Source organism: Anabrus simplex, chromosome 2, assembly GCF_040414725.1.
Source record: "Anabrus simplex isolate iqAnaSimp1 chromosome 2, ASM4041472v1, whole genome shotgun sequence".
NCBI classification, from domain to species: domain Eukaryota; kingdom Metazoa; phylum Arthropoda; class Insecta; order Orthoptera; family Tettigoniidae; genus Anabrus; species Anabrus simplex.
In genome coordinates this window covers 701,683,939-701,711,538 of record NC_090266.1, presented here as the reverse complement: position 1 = coordinate 701,711,538, position 27,600 = coordinate 701,683,939, and the positions used below count along the sequence as shown (strand labels likewise).

At 39.1% G+C, this 27,600-nt stretch overlaps 1 protein-coding gene across 1 annotated transcript in view; it reads right to left on the bottom strand.

Moving 5' to 3' along the window:
- LOC136863662 (FYVE, RhoGEF and PH domain-containing protein 6) overlaps positions 1-27,600 on the bottom strand; it is a 204,628-nt gene that overhangs the window by 67,809 nt on the left and 109,219 nt on the right. The gene's annotated exons all lie outside the window — the stretch shown is intronic.

Below are 27,600 nucleotides of genomic sequence, written 5' to 3'. Positions count from 1 at the left end.
ATATGCAGGTTACACAATGCGCACAGCATCGACTCAGTAGGATGTAGGACCACCGCGAGCGGCGATGCACGCAGAAACACGTCGAGGTACAGAGTCAATAAGAGTGCGGATGGTGTCCTGAGGGATGGTTCTCCATTCTCTGTCAACCATTTGCCACAGTTGGTCGTCCGTACGAGGCTGGGGCAGAGTTTGCAAACGGCGTCCAATGAGATCCCACACGTGTTCGATTGGTGAGAGATCAGGAGAGTACGCTGGCCACGGAAGCATCTGTACACCTCGTAGAGCCTGTTGGGAGATGCGAGCAGTGTGTGGGCGGGCATTATCCTGCTGAAACAGAGCATTGGGCAGCCCCTGAAGGTACGGGAGTGCCACCGGCCGCAGCACATGCTGCACGTAGCGGTGGGCATTTAACGTGCCTTGAATACGCACTAGAGGTGACGTGGAATCATACGCAATAGCGCCCCAAACCATGATGCCGCATTGTCTAGCGGTAGGGCGCTCCACAGTTACTGCCGGATGTGACCTTTCTCCACGCCGACGCCACACTCGTCTGCGGTGACTATCACTGACAGAACAGAAGCGTGACTCATCGGAGAACACGACGTTCCGCCATTCCCTCATCCAAGTCGCTCTAGCCCGGCACCATGCCAGGCGTGCACGTCTATGCTGTGGAGTCAATGGTAGTCTTCTGAGCGGACGCCGGGAGTGCAGGCCTCCTTCAACCAATCGACGGGAAATTGTTCTGGTCGATATTGGAACAGCCAGGGTGTCTTGCACATGCTGAAGAATGGCGGTTGACGTGGCGTGCGGGGCTGCCACCGCTTGGCGGCGGATGCGCCGATCCTCGCGTGCTGACGTCACTCGGGCTGCGCCTGGACCCCTCGCACGTGCCACATGTCCCTGCGCCAACCATCTTCCCCACAGGCGCTGCACCGTGGACACATCCCTATGGGTATCGGCTGCGATTTGACGAAGCGACCAATCTGCCCTTCTCAGCCCGATCACCATACCGCTCGTAAAGTCGTCTGTCTGCTGGAAATGCCTCCGTTGACGGCGGCCTGGCATTCTTAGCTATACACGTGTCCTGTGGCACACGACAACACGTTCTACAATGACTGTCGGCTGAGAAATCACGGTACGAAGTGGGCCATTCGCCAACGCCGTGTCCCATTTATTGTTCGCTACGTGCGCAGCACAGCGGCGCATTTCACATCATGAGCATACCTCAGTGACGTCAGTCTACCCTGCAATTGGCATAAAGTTCTGACCACTCCTTCTTGATGTTGCATATTCTCTGTCAGTCAGTGTACTATCCGATGACAGGGCAAGTTTTGTTGGGTTACAAATAGACTGCAACATGTGTAAATACAAAATATCTCTCATTGAAGGGTGAGAGTCACTACTTAATGAACGTAATATACCAAAGTGCTGTTCTAGCAGATCTTTATTAAATTTTGCTGTGAGCAGATATCAAAATCCATTATTCCATTAATATTTCGACACTTGTATAGTTGCAAGTAATGAGCTTCATTTTCTGTATCAAAATCTAATCACCGAGATTTACAATATTAAAATTCTTCCACCGTTTTGATACTTTCTTTATTTGCCTTTTAGCAAATTTTTATTTGTCAACAGTACATGTTTCATTCCTACTTGGGAACATCTTCAGCTGTTATTAAAGCTTAGGTGAATTGCTAAGATTTTAAACACGTTAATTTGCAGGTACATTGATTCTCTTAAAAACTACTAAAATACCAATTAAATTAAATGATATTAAAAACAATGTAGGGGTTAATGTGTTAATGATATGAGAACGGATGATTACATAGTTGGTCAGCTTAAAAACTATGTCTAATCATTTGAATAGTTGTTTAAAAAATTTTCATTTTGTTACATTAAAAATGTCTGTTTGTTTTCTGGTTAAAAAGTTTTAAAAATGTTTGACTTCATGACATTGTTCAAATTGTTGAATGTTTTTTCTTTCGTTCCTTCCAGGTAAGTTGTTATATATTATGAGTTTGCTTAAAGTGCCTTTAATTGAGTCTAATGTGGAACTTTGAAGCTGATTTCTGGTCAATTTTTGGGAAGGGAGCTTCGTCTCAATTTCTTGCTATGGTTAGACTCCAATTCTACTGTGACCCTGGAGGGACGTTTGATGCTGCTTTACGTCTCTGTATAGTATAGTATAGTATAGTATAGTATAGTATAGTATAGTATAGTATAGTATAGTTCTCTGAATTGTTACTTTTAGGAATTCAACAGTTCTTTCTGGAGCAAAAGTATTCTTGTTCTCACTCAGGTATTCTCTCCATTTTATTAAGGTTTAATGCCTTACTGAATCTTTATAAAGAGCCCCTGCTGGTGTATAAGTATCTAATACACATATTAGGTTATTTAATTCCCTAGTGAACGTTTCTGTCAGTTCACTGTCTTCAGACCCCTCAAATTGTCTGAAAAAGTTTATGACATTCGCAACAGAATTACTAAACTGGAAAGTCAGCCTCATGTTCATGCAATGAAATGAAGTGGGATCGATATGTGCAGATGTTAGTTTGTGTGCAAACATTCAAACCTGCAAATTTATGGCAGTTATCCATTTCAAAAACCTGTTGATAAAATTTAAATTCCACAACTTCATTATTGTAATCGACTTGCTTATTGTCATGGGAATTATTTCTGATGCACTTCATTATATGTACAGCACCTGAAATGGCCAGAAGTCTCCTACTAGAATCAAAAGGGTTAAAAATATAGCATATGACATTCCTACCTTTTCCATTTATTTCTAAACATTTCCACAACTTTTTATTAGATTGGCTTCCGTCTGAGGTGGAACCAATAATTTTGATGCCAATTTACTCCAGTTGAAAGACCACCTGGATTAAAATTTGTGACAAAATAGCACCAGGTGTGGAATTTTGGCTTACACAGAGCAACCAGTTGAACCTAATTGTGCAACAGCAGCATAAACATGAATACCAATGCATGATTAGAAAGTTTATTTTTCCCATGTTCTTGGGCATCTGCTCCTAAATTTTTGAATCCATTAACTTTTAATGACTTGGTATTGGTTTCACTTCATAAAATATGAGAATGCCCGTATGATGTTTTCACTCTTCTCATAGCGGAAATAGTTCTCAATAACACTAATGGCATGGGTTGTTCACCCCACAAGGGCACTTACGAAAGATTTTTGAAGTCTTTCATCTGGAGTGTGACACTGTATGGAAATGAAACAATAACTAGCATAGAAAGAAGAACAGAAGATTTTGAAAGGTGGTGTTACAGAAGAACGCTGAAGGTTAGATGGGTAGACTGAATCATGAATAATGAGATACTGAATCAAATTGGTGAGAGGAGAACAATTGGGGTAATTTGACGAAAAGAAGAGACAGAATGAAAGGACACATCCTAAGACACCCAGGACTTGTTCAGTTGGTTTTTGAGGGAAGTGCAGGTGGTAAGGACAGAAGTGGTAGGCCAAGCCATGAGTATGACAAACATATTATAATAGATGTAGGATGTAGTAGTTACGTAGAAATTGAAGGTTAGCACAGGATAGGGTGGCAAGAAGGGCTGCATCAATCCAGTCTATGGACTGATGCCCTGAACAACAACAGGGGGGAGGAAAGCTGAATGTATTAACTCTAGAACTGCCAAATTTTATATTACTTGGTGAATTCTTAAGAAAACCATGTGTTTCATTGGATTTTGTCACAAAATACATGATTCCAACTGAAAACTTTTAATAGAACACATGCATATTAAAGTCATGAAAATAATTTTTTTTGAAGAATGAAACATTCAAGGAAAATGGGAAGGTTCACAGTATATCTGAATGAAGCTCGCATTAATATTAATTACATGAGAAAGAAAATATTGTCATTGAATAGTATCTAGTATATTCATAATTCATGCCAACAGTGTAGATGGTTTTATGAAAAACATGCTAGCAGTTTTTCAGTCTAAATCTATCAAACAATACCACAAGGAAATGGAAAGTGACAGATTCTTGAAGAGATTCAAGATTTTCATTCTGCACTGCCTGACAAAAATTCAAGCATCCTGAGGAAATGGTCACATGTCAATGTAACTTTGTACATGTACACGTACGAGGGAGTCTCAAATATAAACAGGATTATATTTTTTATTTAAATTCATTTATTGAAACGTACAAGGCAATTACATTTTTTTTTTTTTTTTTTTACATACTTTCCTGCTCTGGAAACACATCTGTCACAGCGTATGGGCAGCTTTTTGATGGCCTCATCGTAAAAAGAACAGGGTCGTGTCACCAGCCAGTTGCGCACAAAGCCTTCCACACTCACGTCATCTTCAAATCGTTGCCCTCCTAGAGCTTCTTTAAGCAATCCGAACAAATGGAAATCGCAGGGGGATAAGTCCGGGCTGTAAGGAGGATGATCGTGTGTAGTCCAGTGCATTTTCTGTAGCTTGGAGACAGTTAGAGCTGCAGTATGGGGCCGCGCAGTCAAATCAGTTGGTCTCGTCTTTTGCGGCGATATGCAACCCTCGTCTTGTTCAACAGCTCGCAGTAGTAAGCAGCATTGATTGTGCATCGCTCGTGCAAAAAAATCAATCAGCAAAATGCCTCGCCGATCGAAAGAACAGTTGCAAGAACCTTGCCAGCTGACAATTGAGTCTTGGCTTTCATTGGTGCTGCCTCCCCTTTCCTCCGCCTGTCCTTACACACACGCGTCCTTGACAATGATTGATCACCGAACTGTGCAGTCAATCTCTGGCAAAAAAATTTCGCCGTTGTAACTCCTTCATGAGAAAGAAATTTTATAACTACGCGTTGCGCAGTGAAGGGGTGCACCTGTTGCTCCGACATCATTAGCGTTACTGACGAAACGGCGGGAAATATCTAACAGCATGCTCCCCCCCCCTAACTGTCCCGCCTAAGCATAGCAGAAGTGTGGGGTCAGTCCTACCAACTGTTGATGTTCAGGAACAAAAATCCCATTTATATTTGATTGACCTTCATAAATGATTAGAGTTGCTGTTCTCTGCAACAGGAAAAACAGCCAACAGAGTGTGTTAGTGTTGTTCACCAGGCCTGGTAGGGTATTTTTTTTTTTTTTTGTTGCTATTTTGCTATTTTGCTTTACGTTACACTGACACGGATATGTCTTATGGTGATGATGGGATAGGAAATGCCTAGGAAGTGGAAGGAAGCGGCCGTGACCTTAATTAAGGTACAGCCCCAGCATTTGCCTGGTGTGAAAATGGGAAACCATGGAAAACCATCTTCAGGGCTGCCGACAGTGGGGCTCGAACCCACTATCTCCAGATTACTGGATACTGGCCGCACTTAAGGGTAGGGTATATAAGAGGCATGACCAGCGTCAGATATTGAGTGATCACTGTGAAGGACATGGAGATGCCGTGTTCTCCCGTGAGACAGCGTTATCAGCACCTGACAGAGTTTGAAAGGGACCTCACTGTGGGTCTTCATACGGCTGGCGATCGAATCATGCAATATCCAGATTTGTGGGGCATTCAGATATGACTGGCCCAATGCTAGATTGAATTGAAATGCGAAGACAGGCATACTCGTCATCAAGGTTCCAGTCGACAACGTCTGACCACCACAAGGGAGGATCGCCGTATTCTGCACCAAGCCTATCGTAATTCCTTCACATTTCCACCTGCCGTCCGAAAACATGTACTGGACTCCCTGCAACATTCTGTGTCAAGAGACTAGCAGCAGCCAGACCAGGGAATCACCGCCTGATGCATAAGCTGCCGTTAACAGCACAACACTGCTGATGAATGGTGTCATGTTGTGTTAAGCGATGAATCGCGGTTCTGCACTACCCTGGATGACCATCGTCTGCGAGTATGGTGGCGACCTAGGGAGAGGTCCCATTCTTCCAATGCTTTGGAGAGGCACAGCGATGTTACTCCTGGCGTCATGGTGTGGAGAGCCATCGAGTATGATTTCAGGTCATGGCTGGTAGTGATTGAGGGAACTCTGATGGCACAACAGTACATCACGAACATTCTGCGACCTCATGTTATTTTTCACGAGACGGTAACGTGGTGCCATTTTTCAACAGAACAATGCTCGTCCACACATGGCACGAGTTTCTATGAACTGACTGCATTATGTTGAGGTACTCCCATGGCCAACAAGATTTCCAGATCTGTACCTGAAAGAACACATGTGGGACCAGCTCGGACATCAGCTCCGTCCCAGTGCCAGTATCCAAGATATCAAGGACCTGTTACAACAGTTATGGGCCGGCTTGTATTAGGAGAAGATAAATGGCTTTATGACACCCTTCCCAACTGAATCAGTGCATGTATATAGGCCAGATAGGATGAACAACATACTGGGAAGTGGGCTCGTACTGCCAAGTTCTTTGTCAATTTTACTCGATTTTCAAATCAATGAAATAACATCACATACCCTCTCAACACACCAAGTTTCATTTCATTTTCTCCTCCCCTTCTGGGTGCTTTGATTTTTTTGTCAGACAGTGTATAACAATTGCAAACCTTACCTCATACACTTTCATTGCTACATGTGGCTGCAATCACATCACTTCCTGGTTCTACCAGCATTCACCGAGCCCAAGCACACAATGAACTGCTCTCTGGCTGCCTCCCCTTCGGCCATGTCGCATCTGATATCACCTGCTTTTTCAACCTTCGAGAAGATCCAACTGTATTCCAGTAGCTTCTATGCACATTAGTAAAGTACGGACTTGTGTATATTGAGCTCATCATTTTTATTGAAACTGGGAGGAAAAGGAAGGGGCAACAGGAACACAAGAGGTAGAAATGTCCTCAGAAACAAGTATTATTGCAATATAACGCTGACTGATACATAAAAATGGCAACATTTTAACTGAATAGACGGATAAAATATGGACACAAGTCCTGCATTCTCAAAGTCCAGTCAAACATTTTTCTTCACAGAAATTCTACCAACAAAGAGTACCCAGCACTCGTCAACACAAAGGAACCTCAACCATATACTCCAATAAAAATTCTAAGTGAAGTAAGCCTCACACTGATGGAAAACAAGGTTCCAAGGACATATTATAAACATACTATAAATAAGTGTCTCTTTTTGCTCACCATACACAAATCCATCGTTGAGTTCCCCAATGTTCGGCAAAAAGTGGAGGAAAGAAACACTGTACTAGGCCCTCCAACAACAGTGAAGCCGAAGGTGGACTGATTTGCTAGGTGCTTGGTCGGGTTTGTATATTAATGTGCAGGGAAGTTACTAGAATACAGCTGTATCTTCTCGAAGGTCGAAAAAGCAGATGAAGTCAGAGGTGACATAGCCAAAGGGCAGGCAGCCGGAAAGTCATTTAGTGTGTGCTTGGGCTTGGGGAATGCTGGTAGAACCAGGGAGCAACATGATTGCAGCCAGATGTAGTGATGAAAGTTTGTGGGGTAAGATTTGCAATCGCTATAATTCCAATCATAAATGTAACTTACTACCAGACAAAGAACTTACATGAAAAAGTTTTGAAACACAAAAAGTGGTTAGAAGATATTAATTTTTCTTAAAAATATGTTTGATGAATGAATGGTAAAGCCTAAATTATATATGAACTCATGGTCATTTAAATAAAGATTCAGAAAGTACCAGATAGATAACAGAGGAAGCAATCAGGTATAGTTTGTTTAGCTCCATACCATTGAAAATTTAACACTATAGATTTTATACATGTGCAAGTAAAAGATACTGTAAGGATTTTTTTTTTATCATCAAAGTACATCTGTTACAAATATTTCATATAGCAGTACACTCAATTACTACCAAGAAGTGAGAAAATGCATTATCCTGCGTGAGATACTCAACTTCTGCAATTAATTATCAGAATATAATTATATACTGTAATAAATAATAATAATAATAATTTTAATAATAATAATAATAATAATAATAATAATAATAATAATAATAATAATAATACACAACTCACAAGTATTGTACATCGCACAGGTAATGCAGACCTAGGGAGTTTCTCACATAATGCACCACTCATAGGCAACGCAAACCCATGGTATTCCTCACCTATGTGTACTAATCACGGGCGCCGCTATTCCTGTGGTGTTCCTTACATAGTGGGTACAAATCACAGGCAATGCAGACCAACGGTGTCACTCATATAGTGGTACTAATCACAGGCAACGCCCAGACCTGTGGTGTTTCTCACATAATGGTACAAATCACAGGCAATGTAAGCCCGTGATGTTCCGCATATACTGGTGCTAATCACAGGTACTGGAAACCCACAGTGGACTGCTCTCTGCTGCTAATAATCACAAACATAATGATATTACTTTAAAGTAAAGGCCACCCATGGTGTTCCCCACGTGATGGTACTAATCACAAGTAGTTTCATGGTTCTAATTCAATCATCCCTTAGTCGCCCCTTTCAGTCGCCTCTTACGACCATGGGTGTATTATTCTTCGTTTTCATCCCCCACCAACAGGGGGTCACTATGGATTCCAATTCAGTGCCTCTTACTATATGGCTGTCCAGTTGCTACAAGGTATGTCCCACCCATTTTCATTTTCTCATTCTTATGTTCAGTTGTGCATGTTTCTAATTGGTCCTTTCCCACAGAGTGGCACTGGAGATTACATCTGGTCATCAAACCCTGTGATATTCCTCAGGCATCAGTTAATGAGTCAGTTAATGAATCAGCTTGTGAGTCAGATACTTTATTGCTTTCCAGGTCTGCATACACAGAGGAGAAGAGACTTCACACTACCCTCTACTATTAATAGTTTGGTTTCTTGCTTTAGTTTCTTTGATCACCAAGTTGGCTTTACTGATGCAGCAACTTATTTCATCTGTTGTCCCTCCATCTGTGGTGATGATGCTGCCTAGGTAGTACAATTATTGATTACATGCTTCCTGAGTCTAAGCTGTGTGGTATTCAAATTCTTGAACTGCATCTCATGCATCTTTGAATACTGATTTTTAGCCTAATTTTTTGTCCAGTGAGCTTATAATGCACACAAAGATTAACTATTTTTTTCCCCCTCTCTTTCCATCGCACAGACCCAGGTAGGTCTTGTGGCAATGATGGGATAGGAAGGGCTAAGAGTCAAAAGGAAGCAACTGTGGCCTTAATTAAGTTACAGCCCCAGATGTTTGCTAGGTGTGAAAATGGGAAACCACAGAAAACCATCATCAGGGCTGCCGACAGTGGGGTTCGAACCCACTATCTTCTGACTACAAGCTGACGTGACTCAAACTACACAGCCATCGCTCAGTAGTCTATGTGGTTATCTCATTACCTGCACTCTGTATGGTTTCATATTATATTTTTTTTGCTAGTGGCTTTACGTCGCACAGACACAGATAGGTCTTGTGGCGACAATGGGATAGGAAAGGCCAAGGAGTTGGACGGCAGTGGTCGTGGCCTTTATAAAGGTGTGAAAATGGGAAACCACGGAAAACCATATTCAGGGCTGCCGACAATGGGATTTGAACTCACTATCTCCAGGATGCAAGCTCACAGCCGCGCGCCCCTAACCGCATGGCCAACTCACCCGGTGGTTTCATATTTCTGTGGCTTGGTTCTAAAAGGGCCAATGTCAAGAAACCTGTTTTTGAGCTATGAGCATTTGAAGTTTTGCTTATAGTTTTCCAATTATTGTTTTCAACAACTAACTTTAAATAACTTTATTCTTCCTTTGTGGAAGTCACCTTATTAAACGCTAATTTTTTCTGTCGTATTCTTCAAAAATTGCCAGGTCTCTAATCTTTATTGGTAATCTAACATTATTGGCAAGGGCTTATTTAATTAAACGTTAACTGTTCGTTTAGTACTTAACAGAGACATTGGCCCTTTTAACATGTTGCAAGCCAGGATAAGACGCGTTTGTATCAGTTAATATCTCAATTTCGATAAAAAATGACATTGGCCCTTTTAGAACCAAGCCACAGATTTAAGTGGGTAATCTTTAGTGGTTAAAAATGACTTACCACGGTGTTCGTTCCCTTTATTTTAACACGATAACCTATTCCTTTATATTTTAAGTAATGTGAAAGAATTTTCAGTTGATTTAAAAGAAATGTTTATATTTGTAAAGATACACGATGAAAAGGTAACTATTGAGGCAGATGTTATCGATGTATCGATTTAGTGCATTGAGACATTGCATGACATCTCCCTGAGTTTATTTGTGCTATTGTAGATCATCTTATTCTTTAATTCGAGACGACCTTGACGACTGTCGTCTTTGTTTGTTATTATTGTCATGAACAATGACGTGATAAGTTGTTGTGATGCTGTCAAATACTGGAGTAATAGATCGTGTAAGTGATCACAATGCTGTTTGTTTATATTGTAGTTAAAAATATGATAGCAAGGAAGTTTGTAAAAGTAAGATTATTTGGTCTTACCATATGGTTAATAAGACAGGCATGAGGGTGGTTTTAGAAACTAATTATGAATGGTGGTCATGGTTAAATAAAAATGTAAACAGTATATGGGATGGGTTTAAAGCAGTTGTTGGGGAGTGTGAAAACAGATATCTGCCTTTAAAGGTGGTAAGGAATAGTAAAGACCTACTATATTATAACAGAGAAATAAAGAGACTAAAGACTGTTGTACACAATCAAATTGAAGACTTCATAAGAATTTTCAATACTTCACAAGTTTACTTGTCAAATCACTTGCGATACCTAAGAAGTCTTGAGAACTTGAGAAGTCTTCAGAAGTTTTGAATGTGAATTAGAACATGTTCTAATAGATCAGAGAATTGCCAAGTCTTTGACAGAATTGACCAACGGGATTTGAGTATTAATGGTGGGCACTAAATTATTATTATTATTATTATTATTATTATTATTATTATTATTATTATTATTATTATTATTATTATTATTATTATTATTATTATTATTATTATAGCATTCCTAATATGTTTTCATGTAATGAGATATTAATTTTGTTGCAATGCTATATTTTATTGAATTAATATGAGTACATGCAATATAACATAACCTCTGCAAATGATGTTATGGTAATGAAATGGCATATGTCTATTAGTGCCAAGAGTGTCCGAGGACATGTTTGGCTCGCCAGGTGCAGGTCTTTCGATTTGACTCCCGTAGGCGACCTGCGCATCATGATGAAGACTACACATACACTCAGACCCCGTGCCGGAGAAATTAACCAATGATGGTTAAAATTCCCGACCCTGCCAGGAATCAAACCCGGGACCCCTGTGACCAAAGGCCAGCATGCTAACCCTTTAGCCATGGAGCCAGACGATGTTATGGTAATAATTCATTGCAAAAATTATGTTGAAGACAATTACATAAATATTTTCCACATGTAAATTATGGTTTATTGCACGTTTCTCTGATTTTTAAGAATATATCCCACTGCTAGTCCAACAACCACAACTCCCGTTTGCCTTCCCTCTATGTTAAAACAAAATACTATCAAATCTTGTCAAATCTTTTCAAATCTTCAGCAATGTTGAACAATCTTTGACAAGATCTGACAATTTTTCTCCAGATGTATTGAACCAAAAGAAAAATTTGATGTTGTACAACAGGCATAAGAAGGAGGTGCAAGGTTGGAAAGATACAGAGTTAGGAAAGGTTGTGGAAGGAAGGAGAAATTGAAGGAACTTACTAGGAAAATGAATTTGCCAAAGAAGTCGGCTAAGAATAACATGATGGCAAGCATAACTGGCAGTCATACGAATTTTAGTGAAAACTAAAACTGTATGTACAGGTAATTTAAGGCAGAAACAGGTTCCAAGGAGGACATTCAGCTAAGGATAACATAAAGGCAAGTATAACTGGCAGTCATACAAATGTTAGTTAAAACAGGAAAGGTGTGTACAGGTACTTTAAGGCAGAAACAGATTTCAAGGAGGACATTCCAGGAATCAATAATGAACACAGGATTGTATATGCGAGGATTTACAGAAGGCAGAAGTATTCAATCGGCAGTATGTAAAGTTTGTTGGTTACAACAAGGAAAATGTCCACGCAGAGGAAGGAATACTCACGAAGTATTGAAATTTACCAGTGACATTTACAATAAGATAAAAAAGTTGAAACTAGAAAAGCAGCTGGAATTGGTACGATTTCTGGAGATATACAAAAGGCAATGTGTTGGGATTAGTGTATCCACAAAGATGCACACAAGATGCTGCCAGTTGATACAATAATTTATTTCAACTTAACTTCACATAAACATACACATAACCTAATCGACTGTTGTCACAAACAAAATATACACATCAACAAACCGCCATCTTTAACAAATGCCTACCACTAAGCACACACCACATGGAGGTTGCAACCTTAAAACACAGTTGAAACATACAAATGTTAGTTAAAACAGGAAAGGTGTGTACAGGTACTTTAAGGCAGAAACAGATTTCAAAGAGGACATTCCAGGAATCAATAATGAACAAAAGGATTGTATATGCGAGGATTTACAAAAGGCAGAAGTATTCAATCGGCAGTATGTAAAGATTGTTTGTTACAACAAGGAAAATGTCCACGCAGAGGAAGGAATGCTTACAAGCATGTCACCTACAACATGTGGTCACAAGTATACTCCTGTTAAACCATAACTCCAACTAAGTAACAATTCGTCTCTACCACCCAGACCACCTCTTTATACATGTGCCTGGCCAGGCTTCTAGAAAGATACATTTTCTTGTAAATTCTAGAGAACTTAAGGCCCAGATATAATGTATAGGGTAAAAATATAGAAAGGAGAACTCAAGGATTATTACATAGAATGTTACTTGAAATGCTTCCAATTTTACCTTATAATGATTCAACTTTTTTATTTAATGAACAAGAAATGGTTAACATGAACCCGACAATACCTAAGGCAAAGGGACTACCCAAGATACACAAAAATAACACACCCATTCGACCAATTATAAACAGCCCAACATATAAAATGTCAAAATTTATACATCAGTTTCTTAAAAAAAAAACAACATAAGTTTCACAATACTTCCTCAATTAAAAATTAAATTGAATTCTGCAAAAAACTAAAGAATTTCGACTTACAACCCCACCATAGGATGAGCTCGTTTGACATTACTAATATGTATTCAAACATCCCTATTAATGAAACTGTGGAAATTACTAATTCAAACCTCTCCAAGCATAGCAACTTAAGTAAGCTCGAAATAGAAGAATTCATTAAATTACTTAAATTTGTACTATTTCACATTTAATAACAAAATTTACCACCAGTTGAGTTTGGCTATGGGCGACCCCAGCTTGGGAATATTGGCCGATATTTACATGGACAACATGGGATATAGAAAAATTAAACCTAATACAGAAGGACTCTGCCTGTGGCTAAGATTTGTAGATGACATGTTCGTAATAATAGATAACCGGAAAAATAACAGCGAACAAATCTTAGATTTTTTAATCAATATTGACAGTTACATAAAATTCACTAAAGAAGATAAAAAAAGACAGTTTATTAAACTTCCTGGACGTTAACGTAACACACATAAATTCTAAATTCGATTTTCAAATATTCAGAAAGCCGACCATACTTCTGTAACAATAAGAAATGATTCACTTCATCCGAAATCCCACAAACAGGCAACCTTTTTTAGCATGGTCTACAGCGCTCACAAAATACCCTTATCACCCGCGAATTTAACACTCCAGTGGGCGCGCAGTTTGCCGTATTGCGAGTGCGCGCGCAGGGGACAGGTGTCCTCCACTTTGTTTTCCCATTTTACCCTATGAAATATATATTTAGCGATCATGATTTTTTGTTTTGGATTAGGTAGGAATATATTAAACACATTTTTAATAAAAAAGTGTTTTCTACAAAATATTAAGTAGGAAATATACAATTATGGTAAATCAAACAAAAGCGTGTATAATTTTGATATGTTATGTTATGAACGTTACAAAAATGTGTATATGTTTTATGATATAAATAACAAACTATAAAAATTAAATGATATTATTACTTTCTAGTTTGAATATACAGATTGGTTTGTAGTTTTTTTTTACAAGTTGCTTTACGTCGCACCGACACAGATATGTCTTATGGCGACGATGGTTTGTAGTTTAAAAAATTAAAGTAGATACCTAATTTTCCATATTAGTGAAGCATAAAAAAACACTAACAGAATGTTGAAACTTTATAAACTTTAGTTTATTCAATGCACCTTGCACAAACATTTCTTATATGATCAGCACACACCCACCCATGACACTTCACACACTTTTTCCTTGAAGTCTTGTTCCTGGCTCTGCCGCAGAGGTAGCATCTTCCTTTCTCAGCCATTCCTCGGGATACTGGTTGAGGTGGAACTTCTTCCCTGTCCAGTTTCAGCAGTATCCTTCCTCTTGTCTTTATTTCCTGTGGTATCGTCTCCAAACTGATACGATGTTCAATTTGTGGTCTAATCAAGGCTAAGGCCATTTGTTTCAAAAAATCACAGCCGCTCACAAAGCAGAGTTTTTTAATTGTTTTATAGATTACAAGAGCATTTACTCCTCGTACATTCACAATATGAAAGAAGATTGTTAGTGGCCATCTTCTTCAGTTTCTCACAGTGTCATATTGATGGCACATTTAGTCCAGAATGTCCACGCTGTACTTGGTTTCATTGTAGGAAGTAAAGATCAAGGGGTTTTTGCTCATCATCTGTATCTGGATCGATTGTCATGTTTTCATACATAGTTGATATTGCCAACACAGCCTTATTCTTCTTCGGTACGTAAGATACCAATATACAGCTTTTTTGAAAGCCAAACAAACTGCTTTTGATTTCTCTTGACTTATCAGGTACAAAGTTTGGGGGAACTTCTGCTTTGTTCTTTCTCAGTGTAGCAATCATAGTTACTTTTTCTTTTTCCCGTAGCTTTATTGCCAAGGGCACAGATGCAAACCAATTGTCACAGGTAATATTTCTATTGGTTCCTGAAATAGGCTGCACCAATCTCGAAACTAAGTCTGGCGTGTTGTTGCTTCTTCTGAAAGGGCCGTTTGGTTGCTTCCCTATATACACTTCAAGGTTTGTAGCACAGAAGGTTGTTGTGGAAACCATAGCAAAGATCTTTATCCCAAACTTTGCAGGTTTACTAGGCATATACAAACGGAAGGGACAGTTTCCTCTAAATGCAACTAGCTGTTCATCAATGGTAAGATAGTCGGCTGGTTTGTATGCATTCTTGCAATTGAGCACGAACATCTCAAAGATTTCTCGAAAAGCAGCTAGTTTGTCAACAGATTTTCTTTGATCTCTGTTGTAAACCTTTTCAAATCTCAGACAACGTAAAAGAAATCAAAACCTCTTTGCGCTCGTGGTTACTGTATTTTGCATTATTATTATTATTATTATTATTATTATTATTATTATTATTATTATTGTGTACACATAGTCTCGAACCAACGCTGCAGTTACATAAACAGCCTCTACTCCCGTGCCGTGTGAATTATCCCACATTTCAAATACGTTTCTTCTTCCAGCCTTCAAAACCCCAGCAAGATATAATATACCAATCAATGCATGAATTTCTCGGGAATCAGTGGCCTAGCATCCCTTTCTCTGACAAACTGAGGGCGAATTTCAGTTATGTAAATATTAGTGCAATCAACTATTTTTATCACCATTTCATCATCAATAATACACTGTAACACAGCTTCTGGAGTTATAGCATTTTTCGCAGACCCTTCAGGTCCTGGGCGATGAAAAACTGGTATAATGTTATGTCTGGGTGTACGAGAAGTCTGGGCAACTTGAGGTTCTAAGTACCACCTTGATGTGCGATCTTTCCCCAAATAAAACTCTGGGTTGACGAAAGCGGCAGGAGGTACCGGGCCAGGAGGAACTACTTCTGCTACTACTTCCATTTCCTCAGAGTCGTCAGGAACATCAGCCGGGTTATCCTCTGCATTGATTTCATCTTCTCTACTCTCTGTGTCGTATTCCAAGTGGTCTTCTTCTCGTTCATCTTCATCCTCTATACCTAGAACACTCTCGTCATCCTCAGTTTCATCTAGCCAACGGTGTACCGGTTCATGTTCACTTTCACTGGTCATTATTGTTATCACACATAAACTATTTCAATTAAACCATAATGACGTTCAGAACTATGAAATAAATAAAATATACCACAGCAATATCCGAAAAAAACTGTAACGTGAGTGGGCGCGCGGAGTACAAGTGTCCTCCACTACTGCACAGCGCAATAAACACGAGGACACGACAACAATTGGCAAGCATAAACGCTGGCAATGCGCTGACGGGCGGAGGGTGAGTGGGAAGAAAGGTATATGGCCGCTCAAGGTAACGAGTGTTGCCAAACCTTGAAGTCACGCAAAACAAAATCACTGGAGGACACCTGTACTCCGCGCGCCCACTGGAGTGTTAACGAAGGAACTAAATTTCATAAAAGAACTAGCACTAGTCAATGGATACAAAATAGAGATTAGTAAATCGTATCATCCATAAAGTAAAACTCAAATTAGCCACAAATCTTAACCCCAGAAAAAACTAAAAAATCAAAATACGCAACTTTTACTTACACCAGTCCAGCGATTCATCAAATAGCAAACCCATTGAAGAAAAGGGATATACAAATAGCTTTCAAGACACACAACACCAATAAAAACTTATTCTTTAATCACAACATAGTAAACTCCAATAATAACAAATTTCAAGGTTCTGGGATATACAGACTACCATATCATGCACGCAGTATAATTTTTCGTATGTTGGCCAAACTGGCCGAAGCTTTCTTACCAGATACATGGAAAACTTTAATGCTTCAAAGCATAAGAAATATTCCGAAATGAGTAACCACATGAAAGGAACCGGCCATCAATACACCACAATAGTCAGAGACCTCGCAATAATCAAAAGAATTAAAAAAGGGAAGCTAATGACGGAGTTTGAAAATATATACATTCATTTGGACCAATATTTTAATAAGGAAAAAACCTGAATGACGCGGTTGAAATAAAAAGTCCGTTAATAGAGCAATTGCCAATATTACTGCAAACTTTCAAATCAGATAATAGTAAATTCTTTAAGACATTTAATCTGAAAACTCCCACCACAAAAATAGACACAATTACTACTTCAATAACGCATAAAGATTCCCCTCCACACAATACCCCAAGGTCCAACGCCCCGCCTATCGTTTCATCCCCTACTCCCACCTCGACAACACATAAAGACTCCTCGCCACACGATACGCCAACGTTTAACGCCCTGCCTAAAGTTTCTTCCCCTAAGTCCCATACTCGCCCTTCACAACAGCTTCTTCATACATATAACACAAGGAGTAGAAACACAAAAGCAAGCAGTCACCGTAATATAACAAGTACCACGAGGCATTGTAGTAGCAGTCAAAGGGGTAAATGATACATACCAATACAATCACTGGGAAAGCACAATATCACACAACATTATCACGTAATTTCCTTTGTTACAGATGCACCATCATTTAAATATTGTAAAAAGAAAACATATCAACACCTCAAGATTCTCGGGATTGACGTCCCTTTTGACTAAGCTCTCATAAAAACGATCTACTTCCAATGTAAAATCCGCTCGTCAAATCAAGACTAGTTCAAGGAAACGACTAATAGTCGCATTTCACCGTTTACAACTAATAGATTACAGGAGCATGCCTCAAATCAACACATGAAGCAGAATATTTCAGAAACATTTAAGATTTTAAGCTTTAGACGCTATTGAGTTTTAATGGAATTTACGACTCAAATTTTAATACAATAAGTCAACTAACAATTGTTATTAAAAAACAAAGAACTTGAGAATTTTAGCCAAATCCCGTTATTGTGAATATATTACTGTGTTTTGGATGTCAATGTTATTAAAATTAACGAATATCCCAATTTTAGCACTGTCATTTAAACTGTTAAACTGTCCATTGTGTTTACAAATGCCTATGTTCACGTAGTTTACCACTTAGTTTTTAGAACCATAATTAAGTACAAATTACTTATAAGCAAATTAACAATGACAGGCCTTAACATTGAGATAAATTACAAAGGCTGAGGATGCTTGAAACCAAGCGAAACATGTCCCTTTTAATGTAGTGTTGTAGCAATGTGAACTAACAACACAAAATCAATTGTATTGAAAAGGTGGAATAGTAAAATAAAAAATACAAATTTGTATGCAAATTATAACAAATTTCAATACGGGTCTAAACATGTGATTAGTTACATGTAAATAGACTATGGCTATGCTGCAAGAAACCTTTCCAGGACGAGTAATTTCCTGCGGGGCTGAGTTCCCCTACCCCTCACATTCCCTCGATCTCACACCACCTGATGCTTACGTGTGGGGAATGTTGAAGGAGCAAATTTTCAATTGTCCAGATCCACCCAAAACTGAGCCTGCATTACGTCAGAAGATCGTCTCATTCTTCGGGACTCTGCAGCAACCTAAGTTCCAGAACATGTTGGAAAATCTGCGTGATCGTTACGAACACTGCCTACAGCGCAATGGAGCACATTTTGAACATTTACACTATCATCTCGATAAGTAAGGTAACGACAATAAGACTAACATAATTTCCAGTAGGCCTAATATATATTTTGGCGCATACTGTATTTATTTCCCAATCTTCAAAGGCAATCTGTCAACCACCTCATGACTCCGGTCTCTGTACAACCATGTAATGTGTACTTTTGTCAACACGTAAGCCAAATTTTGCTGCCATTTCCTCTAGTTGTACAAATAACTGCCTAATTTCTCATTCATTGCAGCCAATAAGAACAATATCATCCGCATATGCAAAGGACCTTATGTTATCTCCCCAATATGATGCCAGCAGGTACAAGAGCTAATTTCCTGATAATCTTCTCCAGTGCAATGTTGAATAGAAGAGGAGATAGTGCATCCCCTTGTCTCAGGCCAGTTTTATTCTGGAAGAAACTTGATTTTCTGTGCTTGAGCAAAATACAGCTAACATTACCATCCATACACAGTTTGCACATGTTAATTAATTTTATGGGAAAGCCCAACTCCATCATGATGTTCCACAGCCCTGCTCTATGGACTGAATCTTATGCCTTGAAGAAATCTATAGAGAGATAATGAACCAACTCCTTGTGTTCCCACACCTTATCATTAATAGTCTTAATTGCAAATATGTTGTCTGTAATGGATCTGTTTCTACGAAAACCGTTCTGATAGTACCCAATAAACTGGGCGAGTTGGCCGTGCGCGTAGAGGCGCGTGGCTGTGAGCTTGCATCCGGGAGATAGTAGGTTCGTATCCCACTATCGGCAGCCCTGAAAATGGTTTTCCATGGTTTCCCATTTTCACACCAGGCAAATGCTGGGGCTGTACCTTAATTAAGGCCACGGCCGCTTCCTTCCAACTCCTAGGCCTTTCCTATCCCATCGTCGCCATAAGACCTATCTGTGTCGGTGCGACGTAAAGTCCCTAGCATGATGATGATGTACCCAATAACTCTTTCAGCAAATGGTTTTAAACGCTGTAAAAGAAAAAGACAGAATTTTTGTAAGCCGTGTTTACACGAGATATACCATAATAATTTTGAAGTTCTTCCTTACCGGGCAAGTTGGCCGTGCGTGTAGAGGCGCACGGCTGTGAGCTTGCATCCGGGAGATAGTAGGTTCGAATCCCACTATCGGCAGCCCTGAAAATGGTTTTCCGTGGTTTCCCATTTTCACACCAGGCAAATGCTGGGGCTGTACCTTAATTAAGGCCATGGCCACTTCCTTCCAACTCCTAGGCCTTTCCTCTCCCATCGTCGCCATAAGACCTATCTGTGTCGGAGCGACGTAAAGCCTCTAGCAAAAAAGTTCTTCCTTATCTCCTCCTTTATGAACTGGGACAATATGTGATTCCTGCCATTCATTTGGAATAACTTCATCGTGCCATATCCTTAGAATGATCTTATAGATGTATTTATGTAATCTTTCTCCTCCGTATTTAATAATCTCAGCAGGAATGTTGTCACTACCTGAAGCTTTATTGTTTTTTTAAACGTATAATACTTTGTAATACCTCTTGATATGATTGCTCTGGTATTTGTTCTTCTTAGGGGGAACTAGATGGTTTACCAATACAGGTTTCTGGATCATCACATATCAGCAAGGAATATAAGTACTACTTACAGTAATTTAATTATTTTGTCCTGATCAGCAATTAAATTTCCAGACTTATCTCTCATAATACTCAATCTTGGCTGAAATCCTTTTTTTAATTGTGTTGACAGTTCCATACATCTTGCGGATGTTCATGTTTCGGTAGTCATCGTGGGTTGATTCTATTTGTTGTCTCAGGTTTTTTCTTTCTACGAATTAATTTACTACATTCTCTCTGTTTTTCTCTGTATAGTTCCTCCACATCTACATTCTTATTAGACTGCAGCCACTTATTACGCCATATTGCCACTTCATTAACTGCATCTTGACATGGCTCATCGAACCATTTCTTTTTCTTACTAACACCTTTTGGTATCACTTTCATTGCTGCTGTTGGTCCTGTTCTGAAAAGAAAAATTAGAAATGAAAGAGGAGAACATGTTTTCATAACAAATACGTAAATTATGTGGTCGATAGCAGTTGTTAACTCATTAGAAATAAAGGCTAAATAAACGATCGCTTAATTGTAATACTTTACATTGAAATTAAGTAAAAAATGCGATACACCTCAAGATATGGCAGAGTGCATCAGTGATTTCTGAGGTTAGATTATATTTTCTCGCATCTGGTTAGATTTCGGTAAGGCTATTCCCATCTAAATTTATAGCGAGAAGGTTATTACTTTTCTACTAGCGCTTGATATATGTTTTCATGGTACACACAGGGTTACATCAGGTTAGGTGATACTGTTTGAACAAAAAAACTGAAGCGTTTGCCACAAAACGCGACCTTTGGTATCGTTTTCTTGCTATGCACACTTGCGAGCTCTCTCGTCGACATTCAAAGGCGATGTTGGAGTCGATCAGAGTCGATTAATAATAACCGTCAACTGCTGTTCCGTAAAGAAAATTACAAGTTAAAGAAGAGAACATGTTTTCATAACAAATAGGAAAATAACATGGGCGATAGCTGTTGTTAACTCATTAGAAATAAAGGCTAAATAAATGATTGCTTAATTTTTATACACTAGACTGAAATTAAGTGAGATTGTGATACACCTCAAGATATGGCAGAGCTCATGACTAATTTTAGAGGTTAGTTTATATTATCTCGAATCTGGTTAAATGTCAGAGAGGCTATTCCCATGTAAATTTGTAGTGAGAATGATATCATTTCTCTACTGGTGCTTGGAATATTTTTTCATTATATATATTGTAATGGTTATAGCGTCCGCCATGCCAACTGGCAGTGGGCCCGGCCCGGCACTGTATAGGCCCACCCCTTACGCTTCAACTGCGCCAATCACGAACAGCACTTAAGTGCTAGGCCATGCCCCGCTCGCGGTTCCGTAACAGAGGAGTATGGAAATAACTCCACGATTAATCTCGAGTGTTCCATCTCGTGAGATTCCTGGATCCATCGAGCATCTGGACTATTCTAGAAGGGCCAGCGCAGATATATAAGAGAGGAACGACCTTCCTGGAGTTAGTGAGAGTTCGACTGAGTTAGAAGTTGGTGTGGTTCAGTCGTGAGCGACTGCCAGTGTAGTGAAGTATGTGAAATGCTGTGATTATCGGACTAATGTGCTACAGTGTGGACTGTCGGCGAAGGAGAGAACATGTAGCCGTGCAACGTGGGATCTTGTGTGTGTGTAAAACTGTGTAGTGTGAGAATAAGTGAGAAACCAAGGGGGAGAGAGCGCGCGAACTGTGTAAGTGTGTGTTATGAGCAAAAGTTGTGTGTAGTCTTGTGTAGTTTAGTGCGTAGCTAATAAATCTTAGAAATAGGATGCTACCAGGTTCTGTACTCATTTATTTACTTATTTACCCAGCCAACACGTTACAAATAGCGTCGGAAGTGGGATCGGCAAGTGTGATAAACTAGTGGATAAACTCTTACGTAAAAACTGGTGTCAGAATCGAGTACCTGGTAGCGTATATTGTACTCGACAGAAATTCCTACTAGTGAAATGAATTCCGAACAGCTCCAGATTTTTCTAAGCAAGTTTAGTGTACTTGAAAATAAAATCTTATCTAGCTATGGTGAACTCGTTAGTGAATTGAGGCCTGAACAGAATATCAGCAGAAATATATATAGATTACTTAGAACACACGTCAATTAATAAAATAGATAATACACATTTTTGGTGCAGATTTGTTGACGATATCTTCGTAATTATAGATAACAGATCCACTGACGCACAAACTATACTAGACAAACTTAACACTTTAGACCCCCAAATTAAATTCACTAAAGAAACCAAAAATAAATGTACACTAAATTACTTAGACTTGACAATAACCAGACACGACAACCATTTATCCTACAAGATCTACAGGAAACCCACACACACCTTAAATACCATAAAAAATGACTCCATTCATCCCAATACACACAAAAGAGCAGCCTATTATAGTATGATATATAGAGCTTTTAACATCCCAATGACAACAGAAGACCAAAATAATGAATTGAAATTAATCCACGACATAGCTAAACATAACGGATATCACAAAGAAAGGGTCAACAAAATCATTCACAAAATAAAATCCCAACCTAAAACTAACTAAAACAGCCAAACCCAAAAAAGATTATGCCCTATTTAACTTTAACAACACCCATATATATACCATAACTAATATTTTTAAGAAGCACAACATGAAAATAGCATTCAAAACCACACACAACAGCACCAACACTATACATAACACTAAAACAGTCAATAATAATAATAACAAATACAATCAATCAGGTCTCTACCGTATCAAATGTAACAACTATGACACAAGTTATATTGGACGTACAGGCAGAAACTTCACCATCCGCTATAATGAACATATAAATGCAGTAAAACATAACCATTACTCATCAATAGGCCAACATGTAGAAGAATCTAAGCATAGTTTCACAGACATCAATAACAATATGACAATACCAAACATAAACTGTAAGGGCCCCCTGCTCAACATAACCAAAGATTTCTATATTTCTTTGGACCAATACGCTAATCCCAATCATAACATTAACGATATTACAGAGAAAACCAGCATCATTTTTTATAAAGCCATTCCGGCATTAAAGAATGATTACCTCAAAATAGTAAACACACACTCTAACAAACCAACGAATCACAAGCCCGGCCCCGCCCCTACTTCCCCAATAGTCACTCCTTCATCCCCTCCACCTACATCCCCCTCCACAGCTAATATGAGCCCCAGGCGCACTCGTAGTAGAACACAGCAAACCTTCAGACATATTGGTACAAGACCTCTACAACAACAATAGTAAGTACTCTTTCCATATACACACCAGGCATTCTTTCATACACACACTATACTTATATTAGCTTATCTTTACAGACTACAACCACAAACGAACATAGACGAGAGAGGTGTCGCCACCAACAGCTTCTAAATTCAAACTCAGGACCTGCAGTTTTTATACTAAAAATTTACTGGAGTACATCACAGTTGGATTATATAACACTTTTTTTTTTTTCATGACAAAGGTCCATGCCAATATGACACATATCAGCCTCAGAACATTCTTGAAGACTTCCTCACACAGCTAAACCAACATGACATAGAAGCAAAGGAAGCACACAGAAGATAGAAGAATGGAATCTAAGCAACATGAACTTAAATTTTAATAAGTGTCTAACCTACACATACCAAATTTTAATGTGTTAAAACTTTTTTAAGTGTTTTATATTGTGGCCCATATGTTTTAATGTGTTCTGTATACTCATGTTCTAACTTATTGTAACTTTTTACCTTTGACCACAGATATTTTAACTTCATGCTACTGAATATTGCATTTCCATCCCCCATTAGACATCCGGATGTCTAACATAACAACAACTTGTGATTTTGTCTAATGGCAGGAAACTAATCATGTACTAGCTGATGATGACCATTAAGGGCCGAAACCGGTACTAGTGTAATCTATTTACAATAAATTAAGTATTGATTGGTGGAAAAACACATTTCTTGTCTATATATTGAACGGAGTTCTAACACGGACCAACTGAAATCAGACTTAAGTGAACGGAAGAGAGAGCAAGTAAAGTCGGAAAATGAAGTGCGCTCTCTTAAAAAAGAGGTCGACAATGACGATGTGCAGGACGAGAACAAACTGGACGAGAAGCAGTCCAAAGAGATGCTCACGGGTGTGGAGTCCGGAGTTCGAGGCCCAGCGGTGGAAGTGAGTGCCCTGCGTGCAGAAACGATGGCTGTAGAGACGCGAATGAATCCTGCTAGCAGCGAAGGCGGCTCCACCACTGTGAAGTTGGAAACCCTACAGGACGACGAGATTACTTCCAAGAGAACATTCCAGACCCAGTTCGAGACCGGATCGACGTCCAAGAAGATTGCCGAATACCCGATCGCTGGACTACGTGTACAGAAGAGGATAGTTCAACGCAGCCCCCAGCCAAGTTCGACCTACGAGCAGGTTGTGGGAGTGCTCGACGTACGCTGCGGTGTATACCTACCTAGTCCAGACGCAGGAGAGGACTCAGCGCACAGATATAACATCGCGGATAATCGACGCCGAGTCTTGGTAGGTGTGCTAGGTACCAACTGATGAGCCCAGCCTAGCACACGGGGGCGAAATGCTGGCAACCAGAAATGAGTTAGCTGGAAAATTTATAATGTCCAATAACAGACCATTTATATTGGTATTATGTGGATATCATTCGCAAAAACGCAAGTTTTTAACAAACTAATTGCTGTTTCATACAGATCTTAATGTGTAACTATTTTCCCCACCTTTTATGAAAAGTCGGATATAACGACATTCTGTTATAGCAAGAAAATTTTTCACTGTTATGAATTCTAGCTACAACGGACTTCTACTGTACATTCTTCAGTACAATACAAAACAGTAGAAGAAAGTTACCAAAGAGAAATTCAGAATCAACAGCATGTGGATGATATGTAGAATTATCTTGACAGGAACAGAGGATTCCATTGAGAAGAGGACTGTTGATTACTGTGTAGAAGGTTTAATGAAAATGTTGATAAGGAAGCCATGTTTTCCAGTGTCTACTTAGTTAAACATAACTTAAAAGCTTCTCAGTCTCTCAAACATACAAATTCAACATAACACTATAACATACTTGTAAAAAATACACACATTAAACAAAGACATGTTTCGTTCCACAAGAACATCCTCAGATTCTATCAAATTACATAAATCATGCACATACACAGTGAAACCTCGGAATGCGAGTAACCTGGTCTACAAGTGTTTTGCAAGACAAGCAAACATTTTAAATAAATTGCAACTTGATAAGCGAGTGAGGTTCCGCAATACGAGTGTCACGTGTGCCTACGTTTCCCCATCCCCCACGCTTTTGTTTTCCCCCTCCCCCTGCCTCTCTCTTTCCTGGGAGAGTGTGCATAATCATCTCCCGCGCTGGACTTCAGTTGGCGTTAGCAATGTTAACAGAGCGGTTACCGAGCTCGATAGCTGCAGTCGCTTAAATGCGGCCAGTATCCAGTAATCGGGAGATAGTGGGTTCGAGCCCCACTGTCGGCAGTCCTGAAGATGGTTTTCCGTGGTTTTCCATTTTCACACCAGGCAAATGCCGGGGCTGTACCTTAATTAAGGCCACGGCCGCTTCCTTCCACTTCCTAGGCCTTTCCTCTCCCATCGTCGCCATAAGACATATCTGTGTCGGTGCGACGTAAAAACAAAAACAAAAAAAACAGAGCGGTTGTTTACAGAGCAGAGGCTCTGGACGCTTTCAATCGGTGCTCCGGAGAACCTCCCGTTGAATGACAAGCGCGTAGTGTGAACTTGGTAACGGAGAACTGAACAAGCATTTTTACAGGAATGTATAACTTGTCACTATTACTACGCGAAACTAAGCCCCTCTGTTAACTTAATACTTGACTTATTTGGTGGTATTACACATAGCAATCTCACATAGAAACATAATTATGTATTATCTTAATATAAACATGTTATAATGTAGGCCATGTCCACGACTGTAAATTAATTCGTTATGAAATAATTAATACTATTACATTTCATGCAGGCCTGAGTGGCTCGGACGACTTTCTGACTCCACTTTGGCATGTTAGATCCTGGCTCAGTCCGGTGGTATTTGAAAGTGCTCAAATACTTCAGCCTCGAGTCGGTAGATTTACTGGCACGTAAAACAACTCCTGCGGGACGAAATTCCGGCACCTCGGCGTCTCCGAAAACCGTAGAAGTAGTTAGTGGGACGTAAAGCCATCATTATTATTATTATTATTATTATTATTATTATTATTATTATTATTATTATTACTACTAGAGCCCAGAAGTTAGGCAAAATGCCTTTTTTATCTGACTGGATATAATGAAGAATCAGATAGAGATAAATATGTTTTCGTGCATTTAGGAAGTATAGAGACAGTTTTTATTTTGCCTTTTTTGCCTATTTTGGCTAACATTGCCTGTTTTAAGATTTAAAGCCCTTTTTTTGCCTTTTTGGATCGTTATACAATTTTTTTCTGTGATTTACACATTTTAAAAAACATACAATGAATTTCTGTACATCGAGGACAAAAAAGGTTGTACAAATTAAATTACATATTGCCATCACAAATATCTATTTAGAATATTGTTCCCTGTAAATCGTTTGTTTTCAGGCATTCAAAAGCTTATTTTCTCAACCCATTCATTTAACCTCTGTAAATAGCAGAACCTTCATTAGTGAAAGGAATGCACAAGCATAGTGAATACCAGGAAAGAGAGAGGACGAGGGAAGTACGTTTCTTCTTCTTCCTCACAACCCTTTTGCTGTGACAATGTGTAATTACCTGGTATTCCTGATTTCAAAATGATAAGATAATGCAGAGGAAGGGAGGAAATCGCTTCTGTCTAACAGGTCAAACATAAAAGAAGCTGTTAGTCTACTGTTGAACTTGTTAAAGGCAACTCGGGTGTTCACACTGACTTATTTATCATACAGAAATTTTCACCGTTGCGTGGTAAATTACATGGCTATGTTTGTGAATTCGGTTTGGATACATTTTCTACTGATGGAGCTATACTCTTTTGCAAAATCTGTGAAAAATCTATTAATCACGAGAAAAGTACTTTATAACTCAACATTTTGCAACAATGAAACATAAGTCTAGGTTAAATATTGTTGGCTCTAAGATCAATTTAATATCAACAGCAATTACAACATCTAGCAGGCAATCTCAGTTTTCCCTGGATCTATGTAAAGCTTTCTTGGACTCCAGAAACTGGAAAATCAATCCCTCAGGACGTTTCTGCAGAAGTACACTAAAGAAGAAGTTCCAGACATTTTTAAAGTGGAAAGGGTTGAACTAAGGCATAACAGAAAAAATATTACATTTCAGAAAATGTAACATAACATATTTCATATTACCTTCCCAGGATCACACAGTTGAGCATGATAAACAAGTAAATTCAAAGTCAATTTCCAATTAAGTTATATTGCACAAATCCAGCTTGTAAAAA